Source organism: Dendrobates tinctorius, unplaced genomic scaffold (genome assembly GCF_039654945.1).
Source record: "Dendrobates tinctorius isolate UK_male_01 unplaced genomic scaffold, ASM3965494v1 ptg000360l, whole genome shotgun sequence".
Lineage (NCBI taxonomy): Eukaryota > Metazoa > Chordata > Amphibia > Anura > Dendrobatidae > Dendrobates > Dendrobates tinctorius.
In genome coordinates, this window is record NW_027362026.1 from 4,265,014 (window position 1) to 4,288,831 (window position 23,818).

Sequence of the window (23,818 nt, forward strand, 5' to 3'; positions counted from 1 at the left end):
ACTGAGAAAAAAAAATCCAGAAAATCACATTGTCTGTTTTTTTTTTCATTTTATTTGCATATTATGGTGGAAAATAAGTATTTGGTCAGAAACAAAATTTCATCTCAATACTTTGTGATATATCCTTTGTTGGCAATGACAGAGGTCAAACGTTTTCTGTAAGTCTTCACAAGGTTGCCACACACTGTTGTTGGTATGTTGGCCCATTCCTCCATGCAGATCTCCTCTAGAGCAGTGATGTTTTTGGTTTTTCGCTTGGCAACACGGACTTTCAACTCCCTCCAAAGGTTTTCTATAGGGTTGAGATCTGGAGACTGGCTAGGCCACTCCAGGACCTTGAAATGCTTCTTACGAAGCCACTCCTTCGTTGCCCTGGCGGTGTGCTTTGGATCATTGTCATGTTGAAAGACCCAGCCACGTTTCATCTTCAATGCCCTTGCTGATGGAAGGAGGTTTGCACTCAAAATCTCACGATACATGGCCCCATTCATTCTTTCATGTACCCGGATCAGTCGTCCTGGCCCCTTTGCAGAGAAACAGCCCCAAAGCATGATGTTTCCACCACCATGCTTTACAGTAGGTATGGTGTTTGATGGATGCAACTCAGTATTCTTTTTCCTCCAAACACGACAAGTTGTGTTTCTACCAAACAGTTCCAGTTTGGTTTCATCAGACCATAGGACATTCTCCCAAAACTCCTCTGGATCATCCAAATGCTCTCTATCAAACTTCAGACGGGCCCGGACATGTACAGGCTTAAGCAGTGGGACACGTCTGGCACTGCAGGATCTGAGTCCATGGTGGCGTAGTGTGTTACTTATGGTAGGCCTTGTTACATTGGTCCCAGCTCTCTGCAGTTCATTCACTAGGTCCCCCCGCGTGGTTCTGGGATTTTTGCTCACCGTTCTTGTGATCATTCTGACCCCACGGGGTGGGATTTTGCGTGGAGCACCAGATCGAGGGAGATTATCAGTGGTCTTGTATGTCTTCCATTTTCTAATTATTGCTCCCACAGTTGATTTCTTCACTCCAAGCTGGTTGGCTATTGCAGATTCAGTCTTCCCAGCCTGGTGCAGGGCTACAATTTTGTTTCTGGTGTCCTTTGACAGCTCTTTGGTCTTCACCATAGTGGAGTTTGGAGTCAGACTGTTTGAGGGTGTGCACAGGTGTCTTTTTATACTGATAACAAGTTTAAACAGGTGCCATTACTACAGGTAATGAGTGGAGGAAAGAGGAGACTCTTAAAGAAGAAGTTACAGGTCTGTGAGAGCCAGAAATCTTGATTGCTTGTTTCTGACCAAATACTTATTTTCCACCATAATATGCAAATAAAATGAAAAAAAAACAGACAATGTGATTTTCTGGATTTTTTTTTCTCAGTTTGTCTCCCATAGTTGAGGTCTACCTATGATGTAAATTACAGACGCCTCTCATCTTTTTAAGTGGTGGAACTTGCACTATTGCTGACTGACTAAATACTTTTTTTCCCCACTGTATATATATATATATATATATATATATATATATATATATATATTCTATGTGTTTACATCTATTCTTTCTTTTGTGTTTTAACCTGTCATTGGGATCCATTATATGTCCATTTTGCTAGCCGGCGAGAAGAAAATCTCGGCAAACGGATGCCAAACGGATGTCACACAGATGCTTACATGCGCAAAAAACGCAGCCACGCCTTGCCAATGGATGACATACGGATCACTGTTCAGGGAACATATTACGACCTCAAAATACGGATCGTATTTTTATACGTTGTGTGTGACTTCGGCCTAATACTATGGTTCAGGCCAAATTAACCAATTAAATTGTTTTTATTGTGAACCAAATGCTTAAAGGGGTTGTTCAGGCTTTCCTTAGCATAGGTTATCAATATCAGACAAGTGGGGTGCGATACTCACCAATCAGATGTATACATGCTGGGGTCCTGTATTCAAATCCTTCTAAGAACAACCTCTATAAGACCATGTTCAGACATTCAGTATTTGGTGACGTTTTTACCTCAGTATTTGTAAGCCAAAACCAGGAGAGGAACAATCAGAGGAAAAGTATAATAGAACCACGTCACCACTTCTGTATTTATCACCCACTCCTGGTTTTGGCTTACAGATACTGAGGTAAAATACTGACCAAATACTCATAATGTGAATGTGGTCTAATGCTTATTTGCTGCCACCTACTGGTCATAGTGTATAAGACATGTACAGCAACAGCAGAACCTCAGTGCTGAGCAAACAGTTGCACTGCTAATAATGAGCTGCTAAAGGATATAAGACCCCATACACCAGTTAACAGTCAACTAAATGATCATTTGGCCATCTGTTTTGACCCCACCATAGACATGGTTGCTTGGCTCAGCGTTTTCGTGTTCTTTATGTAGGAGTCGTTACCAGACCCCTATGGCAGTGACTTTTCTCCCCATCAAACAAAAGAATTGGTCTTTATACACATGACTACACTCACTGGCCACTTTATTAGGTACACCATGCTAGTAACGGGTTGGACCCCCTTTTGCCTTCAGAACTGCCTCAATTCTTTGTGGCAGAGATTCAACAAGGTGCTGGAAGCATTCCTCAGAGATTTTGGACCATATTGACATGATGGCATCACACAGTTGGCGCAGATTTGTCGGCTGCACATCCCTGATGCGAATCTCCCGTTCCACCACATCCCAAAGATGCTCTATTGGATTGAGATCTGGTGACTGAGGAGGCCATTTGAGTACAGTGAACTCATTGTCATGGTCAAGAAACCAATCTGAGATGATTCGAGCTTTATGACATGGCGCATTATCCTGCTGAAAGTAGCCATCAGATGTTGGGTACATTGTGGTCATAAAGGGATGGACATGGTCAGCAACAATACTCAGGTAGGCTGTGGCGTTGCAACGATGCTCAATTGGTACCAAGGGGCCCAAAGAGTGCCAAGAAAAAATTCCCCACACCATGACACCACCACCACCAGCCTGAACCGTTGATACAAGGCTGGATGGATCCATGCTTTCATGTTGTTTACGCCAAATTCTGACCCTACCATCCGAATGTCGCAGCAGAAATCGAGACTCATCAGACCAGGCAACGTTTTTCCAATCTTCTACTGTCCAATTTCGATGAGCTTGTGCAAATTGTAGCCTCAGTTTCCTGTTCTTAGCTGAGAGGAGTGGTACCCAGTGTGGTCTTCTGCTGCTGTAGCCCATCTGCCTCAAAGTTCGACGCACTGTGCGTTCAGAGATGCTCTTCTGCCTACCTTGGTTGTAACGGGTGGCAATTTGAGTCACTGTTGCCTTTCTATCAGCTCGAACCAGTATGCCCATTCTCCTCTGACCTCTGGCATCAACAAGGCATTTCCGCCCACAGAACTGCCGCTCACTGGATTTTTTTTCTTTTTCGGACCATTCTCTGTAAACCCTAGAGATGGTTGTGCGTGAAAATCCCAGTAGATCAGCAGTTTCTGAAATACTCAGACCAGCCCTTCTGGCACCAACAATCATGCCACGTTCAAAGGCACTCAAATCACCTTTCTTCCCCATACTGATGCTCGGTTTGAACTGCAGGAGATTGTCTTGACCATGTCTACATGCCTAAATGCACTGAGTTGCCGCCATGTGATTGGCTGATTAGAAATTAAGTCTTAACACACAGTTGGACAGGTGTACCTAATAAAGTGGCCAGTGAGTGTTTATTAGTATTTTGCTCCAATTTACAGTTCCGATACACACAGGTTTTTGTTGTGTGGCAGAGAACTGTGAGAAAAGAAAAATATGGAGTTTACCCCAAATTTTGGGGCAGCAAATACAGGTGCCCTGATACATCAAACTGATTTTTCCAGAATCCTGGGGAGAACTGCTTGAAATGACACAAAATTTTTGCTCAATTCATAGTTGTAAAAAATTTGTAATTATTTGTCCTTTTTATTCCAGTATCGAGCAGATCTGCCATATTTTTAAAAAGTAAGTGGAACTTCGTGGGAAGGGGCTGTGCCCTGCTAATACCTCATAACTTACGCCACAAAAGAGACTGGAGTAAATTTCCTCAGTAGTGCACAGCAAGTGCCCATGCCTCTTGTTAAATATTGAATTTGGCACACCTTACTCCATCACACTGTCCATCAATGTAGTGCTTACCACTCCAAGCTTGGTGTATCAGGGCTGCTTCCGCCCATACTTGTCGCAGGTATCCACCACATTTACATGGCTCCATTGGTTATCATGCCCGTTATGTGGTTTGTATACCAGTACCAATTATTGGCCGAGGAAACAGGTTCCAGTGCAATGTGCACATTTTGAAATGTTTTTCTTTGTCTGATTTAAAGGGAATCTGTCACCTGGTTTTGTCGGGCTATTTAAATGAGGTCTGTCCGGTCCGATGGGCAGTGCTTTGGATCTTTGCCGCCTCTCCATCCTTGGTCGCCGTCCGCAATTTTTTCATGAATAGGGGTAGGTGTCCGCCATCTTTCGCGCGTGCGCTAAGCATTCTTGGCTCGCGCACGTGCAGAATGCTTTGCCCAACTGTGGGCAAAGCTGAAAAGCCTTACTGCGCATGCGCCGGTTTACTAGGCCCCGGAACACAGCAAAATACTTCTTCAATTCTGCGCAGAAAAATCCGCAGGGTAAAATAGTACGTGTGCACTTAGCCTTAAGCTTTTGTGTGTGTTACCTAAGATTTACATTGTTTAAAAAAATAGTTTTTGCATCACAATATTTTGAGAGCTATAATTTTTCCATATTTTGGCCCACAGAGTCATGTGAGGTCTTGTTTTTTGTGGGACGAGTTGATGTTTTTATTGGTACTATCTTCGAGCACATGACATTTTTTGATTGCTTTTTATTACGATTTTTGGGAGGCAGAATGAACAAAAACCAGCAATTCATGAATTTCTTATTTGGGGGGGGCATTTATACCGTTCCACATGAGGTAAAATTGATAAAGCAGTTTTATTCTTCTGGTCAGTACAATTACAGCAATACCTTATTTATATCTTTTTTTATGTTTTGGCGCTTTTTATACAATAAAAATTATTTTATATAAAAACATAATTATTTTGCATCGCTTTATTCTGAGAGCTGTAGCTTTTTTATTTTTTCGCTGATGACTCTGTATGGCAGCTCGTTTTTTGCGGGACAAGATGACCTTTTCAGCGTTACCATGTTTATTTATATCTATCTTTTTGTTCGCATGTTATTCCACTTTTTGTTCGGCGGTACGATGATAAAGCTTTTTTTTGCCTTGCTTTTTTTATGGTGTTCACTAAAGGGGTTAGGCTACTTTCACACTTGCGTTTTTTTACTGCGCGTTTTTTGCACAAAAAAACGCATGGAAAAAATGCATACAAACGCTGCATTTTTTTTCAAGCATTTTATGCGCATGCAGGAAATAACGCAGCGTTTTTATGCGTTTTTAGTGCGTTTGCGTTTTTTTCAACATTGTCCTTACCAAAAAAATCAAGATAACAATTATTAGGGTTAGGGGTTAGGGTTAGTAGTACTAACCCTAACCCTAAACCCTGACTCTACTAACCCTAACTCCTAACCCTAACCCTAAACCCTAACTAACCCTAACCCCTAACCCCAACCCCTAACCCTTAACTTAACCCTAACCCTAAACCCTGACTCTACTAACCCTAAATCACCCTAACCCTTACAATAACCATTATCTAACCAATGTACAACAAAAAAACACATGCGCAAAAAAACGCATACATGCACATGCCAATGCGCACGTATACGTACCCATAGACTTACAATGGGTGTCTTGCTGTAAAAAAAAGCATAGCGTGTGCATGCGTTTTTTGGGGGCAAGTCGGACGCACAAAAAATGCAACAAGATGCATTTTGTGCGCCCGAGCGCACACTACAAAAAAAGCATGCGCACAAAAATGCATACAAACGCATGGGTATGCGCACATAAGCGCATACCATGCAAAATATAGGGAAAAAAACCGCATGCGTTTAACTAGTGGGACAGTTTTATAGGCCGGGTCATTACTGACGTTTATTGTTTTTTTATTTACATAAAGAAATGTATTTATTGGGGATTCTTTTTTATTTACTTAGAAATTTAAAAAAAAAAAATTTTTACACTTTTTTTTTTTAAACTTTTTTACATTGTCCCAGTATGGACATTACTATATAAAGTCAAATAGCTGATCTGACATTTTGCACTGCACTGTGTCAGATCAGCGATCTGACAAGCAGTGAAGGAGGCTTGCCGGTGCCTGCTCTTAGCAGGCACTGAAAAGCCACCTCACTGCAGGACCCGGAAGGACCCTGAGGCCACCTTGGAGCCGGGGGTCATGGAGACACTCAGAACAACGCGATCACATTGCGTTGTCTGAGGGAAGCATGCAGGGAGCCCCCTCCCTGCTGATGCTTCTCCTGTGCCTCTGCCGGCATCGGAACACTGCGATCATGCTTGATCGCAGTGTGCCGGGGTTAAAGTGCCGGGAGCAGTCCGTGACCGCTCCTGGCACTTAGTGCCCGGGTGTCAACTGTGAGAATCAGCTGACACCCAGCCGCGATCAGCTGCACTCCCCCCATGAGTGCGGCTGATTGCATATGACATACTATTCCGTCCATGGGAATTAAGTCCCAGGTCACATGGATGGAATAGTACGTCCAATGGCAAAGAGGTGTTAATACATACACTGTGTGCACAATTGTTAGGCCAGTGAGTATTTTGACCATATCACCATTTTTAGGCATATTTTCCAACTCAAAGCTTTATGATCATGAATGGTTATTGTTTTGTTTTCCTCAGGCAAAATCGGCCAAAAAAGAAATTTAACTGATGCTGAATAGTCAAAAATTGTTAAGTCTTAAGGGATGTAGCACTCATTAAATTGGTAATATATTGGGGGTGATCACAGAACCATCAAAAGTTTTGCTGCAAATAGTCAGCAGGCTCTCAATAAATGTATTGAGAAAAAAAAGATGCACATTAACTACAATTTTTGAGAAGAAAAACGTGAAGCGAGCAGGAACCGATTATCCTCCAGTGCTGTCCAATTCCACAACTGCAACCTCCCTTGATGTGCCAACAAACATATTTACCGTCACCCGTGTACATCTGCATTTGTCCTGCCATCCTTGCGTTGGGAAACCATTCTACCAACAAGGGCTACTGTACCTTAAATCTAAAAGGGACAACATCCAACACCCACCTAAGCCCTCTTACATGCTTGCATGTATTTCACCTCTGGAACTTAGTAGCTGTTATTACTATACCTCTCAGTCATTACAGGTCAAAAACTAAAGTCAAGTTAAACTTTACCCCAGAGCTTTATAACTATATTTTGGTCTTTACCCCTAATTCACTTATACCAGACTTGATTTGTTGGTTTAGGTTTTGTTCACTTTTTCACTGGCGGGTCAGTTGTGAGATCTGCTGATATGTCATGATCTGCCACTACGTTGTGAAAGTCATGGTATAGGTATGAACAGAGCCTTACTCTTACATTTTTTTAAGATAATTTTCCTACCTGGGAAATCCCAGCAATTAGATAGAAATCAGGATGGGTTATTATCATACTATTTAACATAATGCTGATTGCAGTTTATTTATTGCTTATAGGTAATGCACAGAGATTAAAAAGTTTGTGTCTTCTTTGAACATTTAAAATGGTCCTCATCCTGTCTTCACCCTTCACCACTGCTGGTTATACTGCACAGCCTGGAAAGAAAGAGCTTGATGTTAGATCATAGAGAGAACACATTATCTGGACATGCAGTGTGACTCTAGTTACTGGTTAACCATCTGAATTGGAGTGTAATGAGGCTTTAAATAAATGATGAGTTGTAGAGGCTGCAGAATTGTCCTTAACATGGAGCTTCTTACAAGTTGCAATGGTGTACATGCCGTTAATGAGGCGCCAAAGAGTAGATCCAAGTTTAGGTAGCTACATTACTCTTCCATAGGGATAGCTAAAAATCCTGTCAAGATCATGTCTTCACAAGCAATGCAGTGTCAGCATACAGTTATAAAGAACTGAGCTGAAGGTGCCCCCTAAAGAAAGAGAAATGTTCTCCTGCCCCCACGGTAGGTAAGTAGGCTAGGTAGCATGAATTGGCATTTGAATATGGACCAAATTTTGGATTTTATCATGGGGCCCCAGTCCTCTATATGTAGTAAATCCTTAGACTTTCATGCTTCTAAAGGAAGGTGGCAATATATCTTAGATTTAAAAGCATTTCCTTACGTCAGAAATTTTTCCAAGCCAGTCATCATTTTCTAACACTTTGTGGCAGGAGATTAAAGGATTGGAAAAATGTGTCTTCTGTCCTCTTAAAACAGCGACACAGCCTTTGAGCAAAGGGCCCTTCACTACCACTGCTTCACCAACCATAGTAAGTGACCAGGTAATGCCAGATCATATCCTATGCAGGTATGGCGCCCCTGAGGCTCAGTCGCCACAGAGGTACTGCACCTCCTCCTGAGGTGTGGTGCCCCACCATCCAGGTAAGTTGGAAGCTCCTGACCACGCTCCAACACTCGCACACCACACAACAGAGAAGTTCAGCAAAGCCACATTGCGGCTCCTTGCTTAGAGAGTAGTAGAGCACCTTTGGTGGTTCCCTGCTTGGAACACTAAACGTGCTAGGAGGCAGGTGGAGTTGAGAATACATAAAAGAGCGGGAATGTTTAGGATTACAGGTCAGTCTGGGAGAGGAAGCCACTCAGAGAGGAGTGAGGAAAGAAGATCCCTGAGAGAGGGATGGAGGAAGGAGGTGCTGCAGCAGACCTCAGTGACCTGGGTCTGCTGGCACGGGAAAGGAAAGAAGGAGAAAGACATTGAACTGAAACCTGATCTTCCATAAGAGAGAGAGAGATTAGTACGGAACAAAGGAGTAAAAGGGAACAGAGGACGTGGGTTAGGAGAGAACCCTGCGTAGAAGTTCTAAGCGCAAGGCCGGGGCCCGGTCCCCGAGGTTGTATGGATGCTAATGGTCCTGCAGCAGACACCGGTGGAGTAGTGGGCTGTAAATGCACTACTCCCATCTAAGACTTGGGGCACAACAGCAACTTGGATAGTAAGCCGGGACTCAGGAATGAGGAGTCCCCGAAGCAGGCTACAGCTGTCTGCCGAACAAGTAGAGTTCTTGGGAACATCTGTCAGGAGGAACTCCAGTGTAACTCAGTACTAGGAGATCTTCACACTTAAAGGCGCTATAAGAGGAGACGTTCAGAAAGGTAAATGTTGGCGGAGCGTTGGAAGGGAGCATTCCATCTTGCCTGGAGGTTGACTGAGTCCCTGACCCAGAGTACACGGCACGGAGGCAGGCACCTGTATATACTACAGACTGTGAGTAAAGCTTTGGAACTACAAGCCCTGGTGTCCTCCATTCATTCTTGCGCCAACGCACCCAGAACCGCTACATCTGGGTACCAGCTTCTACACCGCTTGTGCCTCTCCTCTTCCCCTACATCTACCTGTGGGGAGGTTCACCATCTTGGCTGCAACGCACCACCAGCCCCAGAGGATCTGCATGCAGCGTCGGCCTAACATCTCACTTGCCAAACACCACAGGTGGCGTCACAAACTATTCCTTTCACTACATTCTACCATTCAATTTCCCCTTTTAATTGGGCGCCCCGGGCCATGGACCGGGTCACCGCTGCTGTGACACATCCCGCCGACAGCGGCCCGGTACCGAGTACCCCACAGCCCTAGGAGGGCGACCCAACTTGGTGTCACGAACAGGATGAGGAGACCCGATGCCATCGAACAGGATGACGAGACCCGATGCCATTGGGTTCTGTGTGCCTAAGATTTGTTGGACTTAAAACTTTTGAGAATGTGCAGAAGACCCAATTTAATAGACTGTAAAATGAACATTAAAAATGGCCGCTGGCGCCGAGAAGAAGGGCGTGATGATATGGGAGGCCCTAGGAAAAGACCGCAAATAGTCTTGGGCCTCCCCTGCCTGAATTACTATATGACCGCAACATGGCCCACCCCCCGAGGGGTTCGTATACTGGCTTGGTATGGAGGTGCTGGAAGAAGACGCCGCCCCAAGAAGGAGGGGCAGAAGCCAGTGGCGGGAAAAGAGCTGAGACAGGAAGAAGAACGCCAGAACGCCATCTTGGAGAGAGACGGGAGGAGGCCTGCAGAGCGCAAGGAGGTTATGCTGAATCTCCCTGGTGCCATGGCTGAAGGCTCCAACCCAGTATCTGAGATGAACCGCCAGCAGCAGGAGGATGAAATTGCCCAGCTGACGTGTCGCCTGCAACTGAGGCAGGAAGCGCTATGGACATTGAATCTGCAGCACGCCCAGGAGGGGCCTACACCTGCGGTACCCGCGACACAGGTACCCGCCGCTGCTGCACCGGAGCTTCCCCAGGCAGATTCCGTGGAGCCTGCCGCCGCCATTACACCCCGGCAGCATCCGGAGCCCCTTTGCTGCCGCCACAGGAGGAATTGTATGAGGCCCCGGGAGCCGAAGCGGAGGAAGAGGAGCTCCAGCCCGGACCTGACGTGGCTGCGCTGGTCCTGTCAGAGACCCCTGCAGACCCAGAGCCGCCGTTAGTTCCACCGCCATCCCCGGTGTCCCACCGGGCAGCGCCCACCGCCACCACGCCTGCACCGGAGCAGAGACCACACCGCCAGGAGGCCCCAGGTACGTCTGATGCCCCTACACCTGGGAAGGCCCTGGGGTGTACCACGGTCACAGCGGCTGGCCAGGTCGTGTTAGATCTGGTCTGGGACCGGGATACCTGTCCCCGGGGGGAAACACCGGAACCCCTGACGGTGGTGCCGCGGTACAAAACCAGCCTGGATTGGTCCCGGGAGGAATGGGAGGATGATGAGAACTGGGCTAGTTGTCAAGCTACCATCCGGCAACTGGCAGCTGAACACCGGGAGAGGGACCGGCGCCGGCTAGCGGTACTAGGTCCAGATTTGGACCAGAAGGAACAGGTCAGAGCTGGTCACTACGGTCCCAGAGATGCGGCAGGTTGGGGCCACATCCTGAATGTTAATCATGAGAGGGGGTTCGGCTTTATCCATGACCCTAGCCGAATCTCTGACCTGTTTTTCAATCGGAGAGACGTGGAACCTCATTTGAGAAAAGGGCACCCTGCCAGGAACCTGAGCCCACGAGATCACGTAACCTTAACCAGACACGAAGGTCTGAGAGGCTGGTACGCTATGAACATTAGGTGAGTGCCGGGGGAATTCATCGAGACCTACAGGCAGAGACTGCCCACTGCCCCCATGTGCCAAGCTCGATCCGTACCAGTCCCACAGCCAAGGGTACAGAACACCGCACGTTTCACCCCACTGGAGGAAGAATACCTGAGGACTACGAATGCATTTCTCACATCTGGTAGCGGTTCCAGTCCAGAAACCCCAGGACGAAACAACAACCATTAATAAATCTCGTTACCCAGGAGGGTTTATTTGCACAGTTGTGCTTTGTTTTTCTATTATGTTTTAGTTTTGGTTTTTCCAGAGTTGCCCAGTTTTGTTGGCAGCCTTTATACTTGAACTATAGAGATCATGAACGCTGAATGGTCCAGAACTGCAATTGTAAATAGTTGCACCTCTATAGCTGCCCTCTCTTGGTTTTACATAGACACTTTTCGAAGATAAGGTCTACCTCATCTGGAGTATGACTCCAATCAAAGGACACTGCAAGAGATCCCGGCTGGGAGCGGTGTCCAGCGTTTACAAGAATTGTTGAAAGTTTTAATGTGAAGTATTTGATAATGATGTGTCTTATGGGAGTATTGGTAACTAGGAAATGGATTTTATATAGAACTAAGAATGTTTTGACAGAGAGATGAGAGATTTGAATAAAGAATAAAGAATTGGAAAAGTAGGTGATGAACAAGGCACCACGGTTTTCACTCAGACTTAAAAGAAAGTAGAAAATGTGCACTAAAGATGGAAAGAAATGTGTTGATGAAGAATACTGAAGTGATAGTGAGTAACAGACAATAGCACTTTGAATTACATATTGTATTGAAAATTGCACTTTTGACTTAAGATTTTAGATAGTTAATTAAGAATTGTTTGCAACGTTCAAGAGTGAGTGCCTCCCACATTGGGAAGTTTAGTATAAGAAATGTTTATTCAGCATTACAAAAATTTGTATGTTCCTGTGTTGTCAACTTTGTTTGCCTTGCAGCCCGCGGACGTGCTGTGTTTAATGGGGGGGTATGTGGCGCCCCTGAGGCTCAGTCACCACAGAGGTACTGCACCTCCTCCTGAGGTGTGGTGCCCCACCATCCAGGTAAGGTGGAGGCTCCTGACTATGCTCCAACACTCGCACCACACACAACAGAGTAGTTCAGCAAAGCCACATTGCGGCTCCTTGCTTAGAGAGTAGTAGAGCACCTTTGGTGGTTCCCTGCTTGGAACACTAAACGTGCTGGGAGGCAGGTGGAGTTGAGAATACATAAAAGAGTGGGAATGTTTAGGATTACAGGTCAGTCTGGGAGAGGAAGCCACTCAGAGAGGAGTGAGGAAAGAAGATCCCTGAGAGAGGGATGGAGGAAGGAGGTGCTGCAGCAGACCTCAGTGACCTGGGTCTGCTGGCACGGGAAAGGAAAGAAGGAGAAAGACATTGAACTGAAACCTGATCTTCCATAAGAGAGAGCGAGATTAGTACGGAACAAAGGAGTAAAAGGGAACAGAGGACGTGGGTTAGGAGAGAACCCTGCATAGAAGTTCTAAGCGCAAGGCCGGGGCCCAGTCCCCGAGGTTGTATGGATGCTAATGGTCCTGCAGCAGACACCGATGGAGTAGTGGGCTGTAAATGCACTACTCCCATCTAAGACTTGGGGCACAACAGGAACTTGGATAGTGAGCCGGGACTCAGGAGTGAGGAGTCCCCGAAGCAGGCTACAGCTGTCTGCCGTACAAGTAGAGTTCTTGGGAACATCTGTCAGGAGGAACTCCAGTGTAACTCAGTACTAGGAGATCTTCACACTTAAAGGCGCTATAAGAGGAGACGTTCAGAAAGGTACATGTTGGCGGAGCGTTGGAAGGGAGCATTCCATCTTGCCTGGAGGTTGACTGAGTCCCTGACCCGGAGGACACAGCACGGAGGCAGGCACCTGTGTGTACTACAGACTGTGAGTAAAGTTTTGGATCTACAAGCCCTGGTGTCCTCCATTCATTCTTGCGCCAACGCACCAAGCACCGCTACATCTGGGTACCAGCTTCTACACCGCTTGTGCCTCTCCTCTTCCCCTACATCTACACTGCCCTGGGGCTACAGATCCACCTGTGGGGAGCTTCACCATCTTGGCTGCAACACACCACCAGCCCCAGAGGATCTGCATGCAGCGTCGGCCTAACATCTCACTTGCCGAACACCACAGGTGGCGTCACAAACTATTCCATTCACTACATTCTACCTTTCAATGTCCCCCATTAATTGGGCGCCCAGGGCCATGGACCGGGTCACCGCTGCTCTGACACATCCCGCTGACACCGGCCCGGTACCGAATACCCCACAGCCCTGGGAGGGCGACCCACAGGCATCTCAACAACATTCCTCTATCATATGGGCAGTTACATTTATCGCCTTAGAAAGCAAGATCTGTTCGACAAGACAGATTATTGCAGCTGCAGGACTAGACGTTGTTTGGTGAAGTTTTTTGAACATCGCAATTTTTTAAGGACTTGTCCAAGACTTTCTTGGTAATAGCCCAAGGGAGTCTCACTATTTTCAAGAAGGGTTGGAATTTTTATGTCATGCACAAATTGCATCCAGAATATAGGAGTCTTTTCCTGAGACTTCGTATTGTGGCGTGTCACAATGAAGGTGCTGTTATACTTAGGACCACTTCTGCCATAGTCTTACAAAGAAGGAAGCATGTTCTTTATTCTTGAGAATCTGTTGCAAAAGTGGATGCTTTAACCCGCTTCAATACACATCCAAGCCAATGCCACCTTTTAGTAAAATGATAGATGATGAGATAAGGATGAAGATGGGAGTTTTTTTTAATAAGAATAAAAGCTATATTAACCTGATACCTAAATATCAGGGGCGTAACTACTGAGGTTGCAGGGGTCGCAGCTGCGATAGGGCCCCAGAGTGGTTAGGGGCCCACCCAGTCCAGCAAAGAAGCAGCTGGCTTCATGTGGGACCTGGGCTTCAATCACGTCCTGCGCCCCCTTCTCCAGCATGGACTTGGTTATTCCTCCCCCTGAGCTCTGCACTCCACCCCCCAGTGTCTCACGTGATGGAGGATGAGACCTGCTGCCATCACTCAAAGCCGTCACCTCAGTGACCAGTCACATGGAGCTCCGTGACTACAGAGTGCAGGGGGAAGGCACGCAAGATGGCTGTTCTGTGCGCACAGGACCTGTGATGAGGTCACTGGAGGGGAGGAGTCAGGGGCCACATGATCAGGAGCCTTAGTGTGTGCAGGACTCTGCTGCGCTAGATGTCATTGTGCTGAGAGAGGGTAAGTTTATGTGTGGGGTCAGGAGGGGTTTACAGTGTGGATGTAGCAGAGCCGTGTGTGTATGAGGTGTACGGAGCAAAGCTGTGTGTATGAGTTTTATGGAGCAGAGCCGTGTGTGTATGAGGTGTACGGAGCGGAGCCGCCTGTGTACGAGGTGTACGGAGCGGAGCCACGTGTGTATGAGGTGTACGGAGCGGAGCCGTGTGTGTAAGAGGTGTACGGAGCAGAGCCGTGTGTGGTGTATGGAGCGCAGCCATGTGTACGAGGTGTACGGAGCGGAGCCGTGTGTGTACGAGGTGTACGGAGCGGAGCCGTATGTGTACGAGGAGTACAGAGCGGAGCCGCCTGTGTACGAGGTGTACGGAGCAGAGCCGTGTGTGTATGAGGTGTACGGAGCGGAGATATGCGTGTATTTTGGCATGGGGGCCCCATTTGACAGTACGCACCCGGGCCCATAACTTTGTAGTTACGCAACTGCTAAATATGTACACTTTCAGGAGTTGATTTCTTATCTTACTTCAATGTTGGGTAGTGAGATTCTTTAAAACAAATCTGCCACCAAATTCTACAGTGCAAATTTAATACATGAAATTATTAAATGAAACCTCTTAGACCTGATGTATTTACTTTGAGAATCCATATTTAACGTATAATTCCTTTGCTTAAACTTAACCTCTGTCCACTTAACCTGATTATCAATTTCTCAGTGTCCCTCGTCCCTGTTGATGATGATATCTCACACTGCTCAGTACAAGCTGCAGCTGTCAGGCTGGATAAGAGGAGATTAAATACATTTGAATTCACTCATGAGTGCCTTTTTCAGTCTTTAGCTAGAATCATAAAATTTTCATCTCAATATCAGACTTATTCATTTATTCTGAATATCAAAAGTAATTAAACCAGCTTCACTAGGTCTAAAAGATCTATTTAATAAAGTAACCACTTTGTATTGTAACATCTGGTGACACATCCACCTTAAAGGAAAGCTAAAAAATGACTGAATGTTTTTGTTTTACATGTAGTTAAAAAAAATGGCAATGTATTTTTTCATATCATGATCTTTGTTAAAAAAAATAAAATTTGTATTTCTGCAATTTTCACACTGACCACTAGGTTTTTTTTAATATTCATACTTCCTGTCCTTTCAGGAAGAATTTTCAGAAAGGTTCGTTATCAGCAAAGTCTGGATTACACTGATAACAAAACACTTCTATACACCACTGATAACACAGGATCCACCAAGCCTAAAGGCCCTGTTACACGCTTCAATGTCCCAGCAATCCCACCAACGATCTGACGTGGATGGGATCGCTGGGACATAGTTAGCTGATCGCTGGTGAGCTGTCACATAGACAGACTCACCAGCGATCAGGACCAGTGAGTAAGCTGGTATCCAAGGTAAACAACGGGCATCTAAGAGCTGCGTGGCTCTTAGATACCTGCTGTTTACCTTGGAAACCAGCTTCCAGCGTAGCAGATCGTTGGTCTCTCGCTGTCACACGCAGCGATGCGTGCTGGTCAGCGGGAGACCAATGATCAAAAAATGGCCCAGGACGTTCGAGTGCGATCAGCGATACCTGGCAGGGGGGCCGGTCGCTGATACATGTCACACACAGCGATATCACTGGCGAGATCGCTGTGGCGTCACAAAATCAGCGATCTCGCTGTGTGTGATGGGGCCTTAATAGGCAATGTCACAGTTGCCCTTGCTTTCTTTCACAATGACTCTTGCACACTACAATACAAAAGATATGATCGGGATGTAACCATTGTTGCTATATACATTTGTTGTTTCCTGAAAAAAACAGGAAGTTACAGTGTAAAAAATCCTCAGTGGCTAGTGTGGAAATTTCTATTTTTTTTTAATACAGATTGTGATATGTAAAAAGAACTGCCAATTTCCACTTAAGTGAAATATTAGCTTATAGAGAATTCTCAGATTTTTTTTTTGCCCCATGTATGATAAGGTGGTCCAGACAGATTGCACATACCCCTAGCCAATTTCACAGTTGCTCTGATTTGGTGATTAGTGTCAATGCACGATGGCTCAGTGGTTAGCATTGCAGCGCTGGAGTCCTGGGTTCACATCCCACCAAGGACAACATCTGCATGGAGTTTGTTCTCCCCGTGTTTGCGTGGGTTTCCTCCAGGTTCTCTGGTTTCCTCCCACATTCCAAAGACATATTAATAGGGAATTTAGATTGTGAACCCCATTGGGGACAGTGCCAGTAATATCTGTAAAGCGTTGTGGAATTAATGGCGCTATATAAGTAAGTAAAATAAATAAATAAATGCAAAAGTTAAAGGGAACCTGTTTGTCCCATAAGACTAGCACCTTTCAGCCCTGATATACAGCATTCTAATATGATATACTGTATATGTGACCCCGATCCACTTTCAAGAGATACACCTTTTAGTGAACTCACCTACGCAGCGGTCCGGTTTCCCTTCTTTTTTCATGCATAGAGCATATTAGAATAATGTATATGAGGGCTTAAAGGTGGTGGTCTTATCTCATATGGGACAACCCTGATTACAGACTAATTAAAGAGAACCTATCAACATCATTTTTCCATTTTGCTATGTATATAAGATGCTGCTGTCCATAGATTTCGGCAGGCCACAGGATCAATTCATCCTGAGCATGTAATCAGATGATGACCACATAAACAGAACTGATTACATTTACCATTCTTCTCATAAGAGGGTCACTTAGTCCCTATATCAGATCATAGCCAGCATCAGCATACAGTGCATGACCACTCCTATCCTTGGACTTACAGTGAAGGAAATAATTATTTGATCTCTTGCTGATTTTGTAAGTTTGCCCACTGACAAAGACACGAACAGTCTATAATTTTAAGGGTAGGTTAATTTTAACATTGAGAGATAGAATATCAAAAATAAAATCCAGAAAATAACATTGTATAAATTATATAAATTTATTTCCATTTTGCAGTGATAAATAAGTATTTGATCCCTCTGGCAAACAAGACTTAATACTTGGTGGCAAAACCCTTGTCGGCAAGCACAGCAGTCAGACTTTTTTTGTAGTTGATGATGAGGTTTGCGCACATGTCAGGAGGAATTTTGGTCCATTTCTCTTTGCAGATCGTCTCTAAATCATTAAGATTTTGAGGCTGTCACTTGGCAACTCGGAGCTTTAAGGCCTCTTTCACACATCAGTTTTTCGCCGTCAGGCGCGATCCGGCTTTTTTTTGTAAAACCGGATCCGGCGAAATGCAATGCCGGATCCAGTTTTTCCCCATTGACTTGCATTAGCGCCGGATCGCGCTGGATGGCATTGCGTTTCATCCATTTTTTGCCGGATCTGGCTACTTGTCTCATTCCGGCGTCTGGAAAAAACGGCTACTGTAACGTTTTTTGTCTCCGGCAAAAAAGCCGGAAGCGCCGGATCCGACACTTCCGGCTTTTTGCCACAATGAAAGTCTATGGGCGCCGGAATGCGCTGGATCCAGAAAAAGACGGATCCAGCCACCGGATCCGTTTTTTTACGTCTGCGCATGCTCAGATCCAATTGGCCAGCCCCCAGGAAACAGATATAACCTGCTAGATGGATCCGGCAGAAAAACGGATCCGTTTCTACAGTTCTCCAAAATTTATGCCGGATCCGTTTTTTCTAAAAATAGCCGGATCCTGCCTGACGGCAAAAAACTGATGTGTGAAAGTAGCCTAACTCCCTCCATAAATTCAGAACACATGACACATGCACAAAAACTGAACGGGTAAATAAGACCCTGTTCACACCACCCAAGAACTAAAACACAGAAACAGAACACAGTATGACAAACGTGCATAAATACTCTGTTGTAAAATATATGTAACTGTAAGTAGCAAGTGCTAGTAAAAGATGTTAACAAAACCAGGGTATTTTGTTGATACGATTTTTGCAAAAAAATGTACGCTAAGCCACTCCGCCGTGTTAAGGCATACCCTTCTCGGAGCAGTCCTATCTGATATATTTAAAAACCTGAACATGTGAATAATACCTTCATGAGCAGGGTTCAGAAAGGTGCTGCCCGGTATGGGCTCGCTGGGAAAAATGGCTTTTTATGCATGTCCCAAAAGAGAGAGGCGGGGATCTCCCAAAGCTTGCATAAGCAAGAAATCAATAGATTCAGAACACATGACACATGCACAAAAACTGAACGGGTCAAAAAGACCCTGTTCACACCACCCAAGAACTAAAACACAGAAACAGAACACAGTATGACAAACGTGCAGTACCTCTGCTGATCAATACACCCTGGAGCCTGCATCCCAAGGCCACCCACCTTGAGACCCATAATGGTCATTTAGGACCCTGCTCCTGTTACCACACTGAATGTGCCTGTACACCCGTCCTGGGACACCCACACAGCGCCCCCTAGCTGACATAGTGGTAACTACACCACAGTATATTTTTGAGTAAAATGTAAATTATTCTTTTGATCTACAAACATCTGACAACATCTCTCCAAATTTCCAAGCAATAAATTTTGTATTTTTTTTCTGACATAGAAAAATGGTCAAAATTTAAAAACAAACAAACAGTGCTTTCAGACCTCAAATAATGTAAAGAAAACAAGTTCATAATCATTTAGAAACAACAATACTAATGTTTTAACTCAGGAAGAGTTCAGAAATCAATATTTTGTGGAATAACCATGATTTTTAATCACAGCTTTCATGCATCTTGGCATGCTTTCCACCAGCCTTTCACACTGCTTTTGGGTGCCCTTATGCCACTCCTGGTACAAAATGTCAGCAGTTCTTCTTTGTTTGATGGCTTGTGACTAGAGTTGACGAAACGGGTCGAACAATTTCAAAAGTCGCCGACTTTTTGTAAAGTCGGGTTTCATGAAACGAAACCCGACCCTAGGATGAGGTCAGCCACGAGGTCGGCGACTTACGCACCAAAGTCGCGTTTCAAAAGTTTGTTTAGCGCTCTTTTTCAGCCAATCAGGATCCACGGACACTGTGGGCAACGTGATGACATAGGCAGGGGTCGCCACCATCTTTCAGAAGGGCATGCAAGTGATTGGCTTGCTTTGGTGGGCGTCACAGGGGTTATAAAAGGGCGTGCACGCCGACCGCCATCTTACTTCTGCCGATCTTAGCATAGGGAGAGGTTGCTGATTCTGTAGGGAGAGCGTTAAGCAGGGAAGAAGACAAAAAATCTGATTCTGCTGCTAGCTATTTTGCCTGTGCAACACACCAGTCACTGTGTGTGCAGTGCAAGGGGAGGCTATATTGTGGTGGATCAGCGGTGTTGGTTGTTAGGCTGCCTTCTAAGGCTTCCTGACAGCTACATTGCTGTTTCCCCACTGCTCTGCAAACTGCTTTTTTAAAAGCAATCCCAATTTTTTTTTTGTCCTGCTAAGGTACTGAGCGTGCATTTATTCACACCATACAGCGGTGTACGCTCCTCACACAGTACCGTGTAACGGCTGTTATCACAGCCACAGTGAAGCTATCTGTGTGTCACTGTGGAAGGATAAGTGGAGGACTTGTTCCGTTCTTACAGACCTACACTCTAGGGAGATTCCTATTCTGCCCAATTCTACAATTCACTTTTTTCACACCTGTGCTATCGAGCCTGTGACATAGCGCTCTGATATTCAGTGGGCCTCACACAATCCAAAAGTGTCCAGTGTCCACAAGTGTCTGCAGAAATTCAAAATCTCCCTTATCCTGTAGTCACTTTTTTCACACCTGCTGCATCGAGCCTGTGACATAGCGCTCTGATATTCATTGGGCCTCACACAATCCAAAAGTGTCCAGTGTCTGCAGAAATTCAAAATCTCCCTTATCCTGTAGTCACTTTTTTCACACCTGCTGCATCGAGCCTGTGACATAGCACTCTGATATTCATTGGGCCTCACACAATCCAAAAGTGTCCAGTGTCCACAAGTGTCTGCAGAAATTCAAAATCTCCCTTATCCTGTAGTCACTTTTTTCACACCTGTGCCATCGAGCCTGTGGCATAGCGCTGTGATATTCAGTGGGCCTCACACAATCCAAGTGTCCAGTGTCCACAAGTGTCTGCAGAAATTCAAAATCTCCCAGAAATTCAAAATCTCCCTTATCCTGTAGTCACTTTTTTCACACCTGTGCCATCGAGCCTGTGACATAGCGCTGTGATATTCAGTAGGCCTCACACAATCCAAGTGTACAGTGTCCACAAGTGTCTGCAGAAATTCAAAATCTCCCAGAAATTCAAAATCTCCCTTATCCTGTAGTCACTTTTTTCACACCTGTGCCATCGAGCCTGTGACATAGCGCTGTGATATTCAGTGGGCCTCACACAATCCAAGTGTCCAGTGTCCACAAGTGTCTGCAGAAAATCTAAATCTCCCCTGTCCTATAGACTCCTTGTACCTTGTTTTACATTACTATATAGTTTGTAGGATTTTGTCTACATTTCTACCAAAAATGAGGAAGGCTGGTGGAACAGGCCGTGGAATTGGGCGGGGGTTGGCAGCTGGTAATGATGGTGTTGGTGGTGGATCTGATGGTAGTGGCAAAAGCAAAATAGGACCGAATGCAGGAGGTGTTGAGCCTGCGTCATCGTCTGGCTCCATAAGGCTTCGAAGGCTTAGTTTTCTAGGAGTTGGCAAACCCCTTTTAACGCCAGAGCATCAGGAAAAAGTTTTGTCTTACATTGCTGACTCAGCCTCCAGCTCTATCGCCTCCTCTTCTGAAGTTGTAAAAAGTAAAAGCACTGAGTCGTCATTGGAGGCTCATGTTCATGAACCACACCTTTCCTTGTGTCCTTCACCACAACCAAGATTGAAGGATGACGCAGGCCATACTACTGATTACTCCATGGAGCTGTTTTCACATACCATGCCTGGATTATCAAGTGAAATGGTGAATTACCCAGGCCAAGATGAATCTGACATGGAGTGCACTGATGCACAGCCGCTGATAGATGATTCTGCTGGTACATTCACTCAGAGCACTACATTGTCCTCGCAGTGTACAGAGCCAGATTCTGACCCTGATGAGACTCAGGTGCCCCTTACCGCACACTATACCACCATACACGGTGACACAGAGGAAGGTGCACATGACATTGAAGAGGAGGTGATGGATGACCCAGTTGTTGACCCAGATTGGCATCCATTGGGGGAAGAGGGTGCTGCTTCCAATAGCTCAGATGAGGAGCATCCACAGCAGACATCAACATCGCAACAGCTGTTATCTGGCAGGCCCGGAGCACTCCAAAGACAGGTTCCAAAAATCAAAAGAGTTGCTGGACAGCTTGTCCAGAGGGTCAAAACATCACAGCGTGCTAGGCCGCAAAATGTCTGCCAAAGTAGGAAGAGTGCAGTGTGGCACTTTTTTGAACAAAATCCTCATGATCAGGCCAAGGTTATCTGTAAGAAGTGCGCAAAGACCTTTAGCCGAGGGAAAAATCTGAAAAATTTGAATACCAGTTGCATGCTTAGACATTTAACCAGCATGCACTTGCAAGCGTGGACACAACACCAAATCTCAAGTGCCACATGTGCAACTGATCACAAAGAAGGTAGTCAGCAATGCTACATTGTTTCCCCCACTGTAAGCCCACCGGTTAGCACAGCAGCAAATGTTGAGGTGTCGTTGCAAGGCCACAGCAGTCAGGGAATCCCACTGTTATATCAACGAAATACTGAATCTAGGCCATCAGAAAGAACACCAACTCCATCACCATCATCAACCCTCTCTCAGTCCGCCCTGTCCACCGCTACTTCCACCATATGCAGCTCTCAAGTCCAGCTCACCCTCCCAGACACTATGAGTAGGTCAAGAAAGTACTCAGTCTCTCATCCGCGTACACTGGGTTTGAACGCCCACATTGCCAAACTAATCTCGTTTGAGATGATGCCCTATCGGTTGGTGGAAAGCGCAGCTTTCCGCGAACTCATGGCCTATGCAGTACCACGCTATGACCTACCCAGTCACCACTTCTTCTCTCGCAAAGCCATCCCAGCCCTCCACCATCATGTGAAAGACCGCATTGTCCATGCACTCAAGCAGTCAGTGAGTGGAAAGGTGCACCTCACAACTGATGCATGGTCCAGTCGGCATGGCCAGGGCCGTTACGTGTCCATCACTGCGCACTGGGTTAATGTGGTGGATGCAGGGTCCACAGGGGACAGCGGTGGTGGGACAGTGCTGCCTAGCCCACGGTATAGGTAACAGTTTGCTGTAGGCGTTCTACCCTCCTCCTCCTCCTCCTCCTCAAGAAGCGAAAGCTCGTCCACAGAGCGCAGTCGTACGAGCACTCCATCTGCAGCTGCCACTGTTGCACACGAGGTGTCCCCCTATCGAGCAGCTAGTGGAAAGCGTCAGCAGGCTGTGTTGCAGATGATGTGTTTGGGCGACAGACACACCGCCGAGGTGCTGGCCGAGTACTTGAAGCGACAAACTGAGTCATGGCTGGGCAGTGTACATCTTGAGGCAGGCAAGGTAGTTAGTGATAACGGCCGTAATTTTGTGGCGGCCATAGCCCTTTCAAAACTCAGCCACATACCTTGCTTGGCTCACACCTTGAACCAGGTGGTGCAGTGCTTCCTCAAAAATTATCCGGAGTTAACAGCCCTGCTCCAGAAGGTGCGAAGACTGTGCGCGCACATCCGCCGGTCGCCTCTACACTCCGTTCGTATGCTGAAGCTGCAGCGATTGCTCCACCTTCCCAACCACCGCCTCATTATCGACATTGCAACAAGGTGGAACTCCACCCTGCACATGGTGGAGCGGCTGTGCGAGCAGAGGCAGGCCATAATGCATTTGTGGGAGGATACACGGCCAGGCACTTTGAGAGCAGACATGGAGTTGACAGGTGTGCAGTGGTCGAAGCTGAAAGACCTCTGTAAAGTCCTTCAGTGTTCTGAGGAATGCACACGGCTGGTAAGCGCAGACGACGCCATCCTAAGCATGAGCATCCCACATATGCGTCTGCTCATGCAAACTTTGACGCACCTTAAGGAGCAGGCGCCTGCAGCCAATGTTGACGAGGAGGAAGAGGTGGAGGGAATCCTTGATGACATTCAGCCACTGTCTGCTCAGGGACCTCTCCTGGACGAGTTGAAGGAAGAAGAGGAGGAGGAGGATGATGATGGGGATGATTACTTAGGGGAGGAGGATGCATCTCGTGGGGCAAGTGAAAATGTTGGCGTGGCAAGGTCTGGTACAGGGTTTGTGCGTGACTGGAGGTATGTGGATTTGCCAGAAAGTGCTCCTCCAACCAGCACTCGCAGTGCATCATTGACACCGGGAACATTGGCCCACATGTCAGATTATGCCATGCAGATCCTAAAAAGGGACCCCCGCATTGCCAAAATGATGAACGATGACGACTACTGGTTGGCCAGCATCCTGGATCCACGCTATAAAGGCAA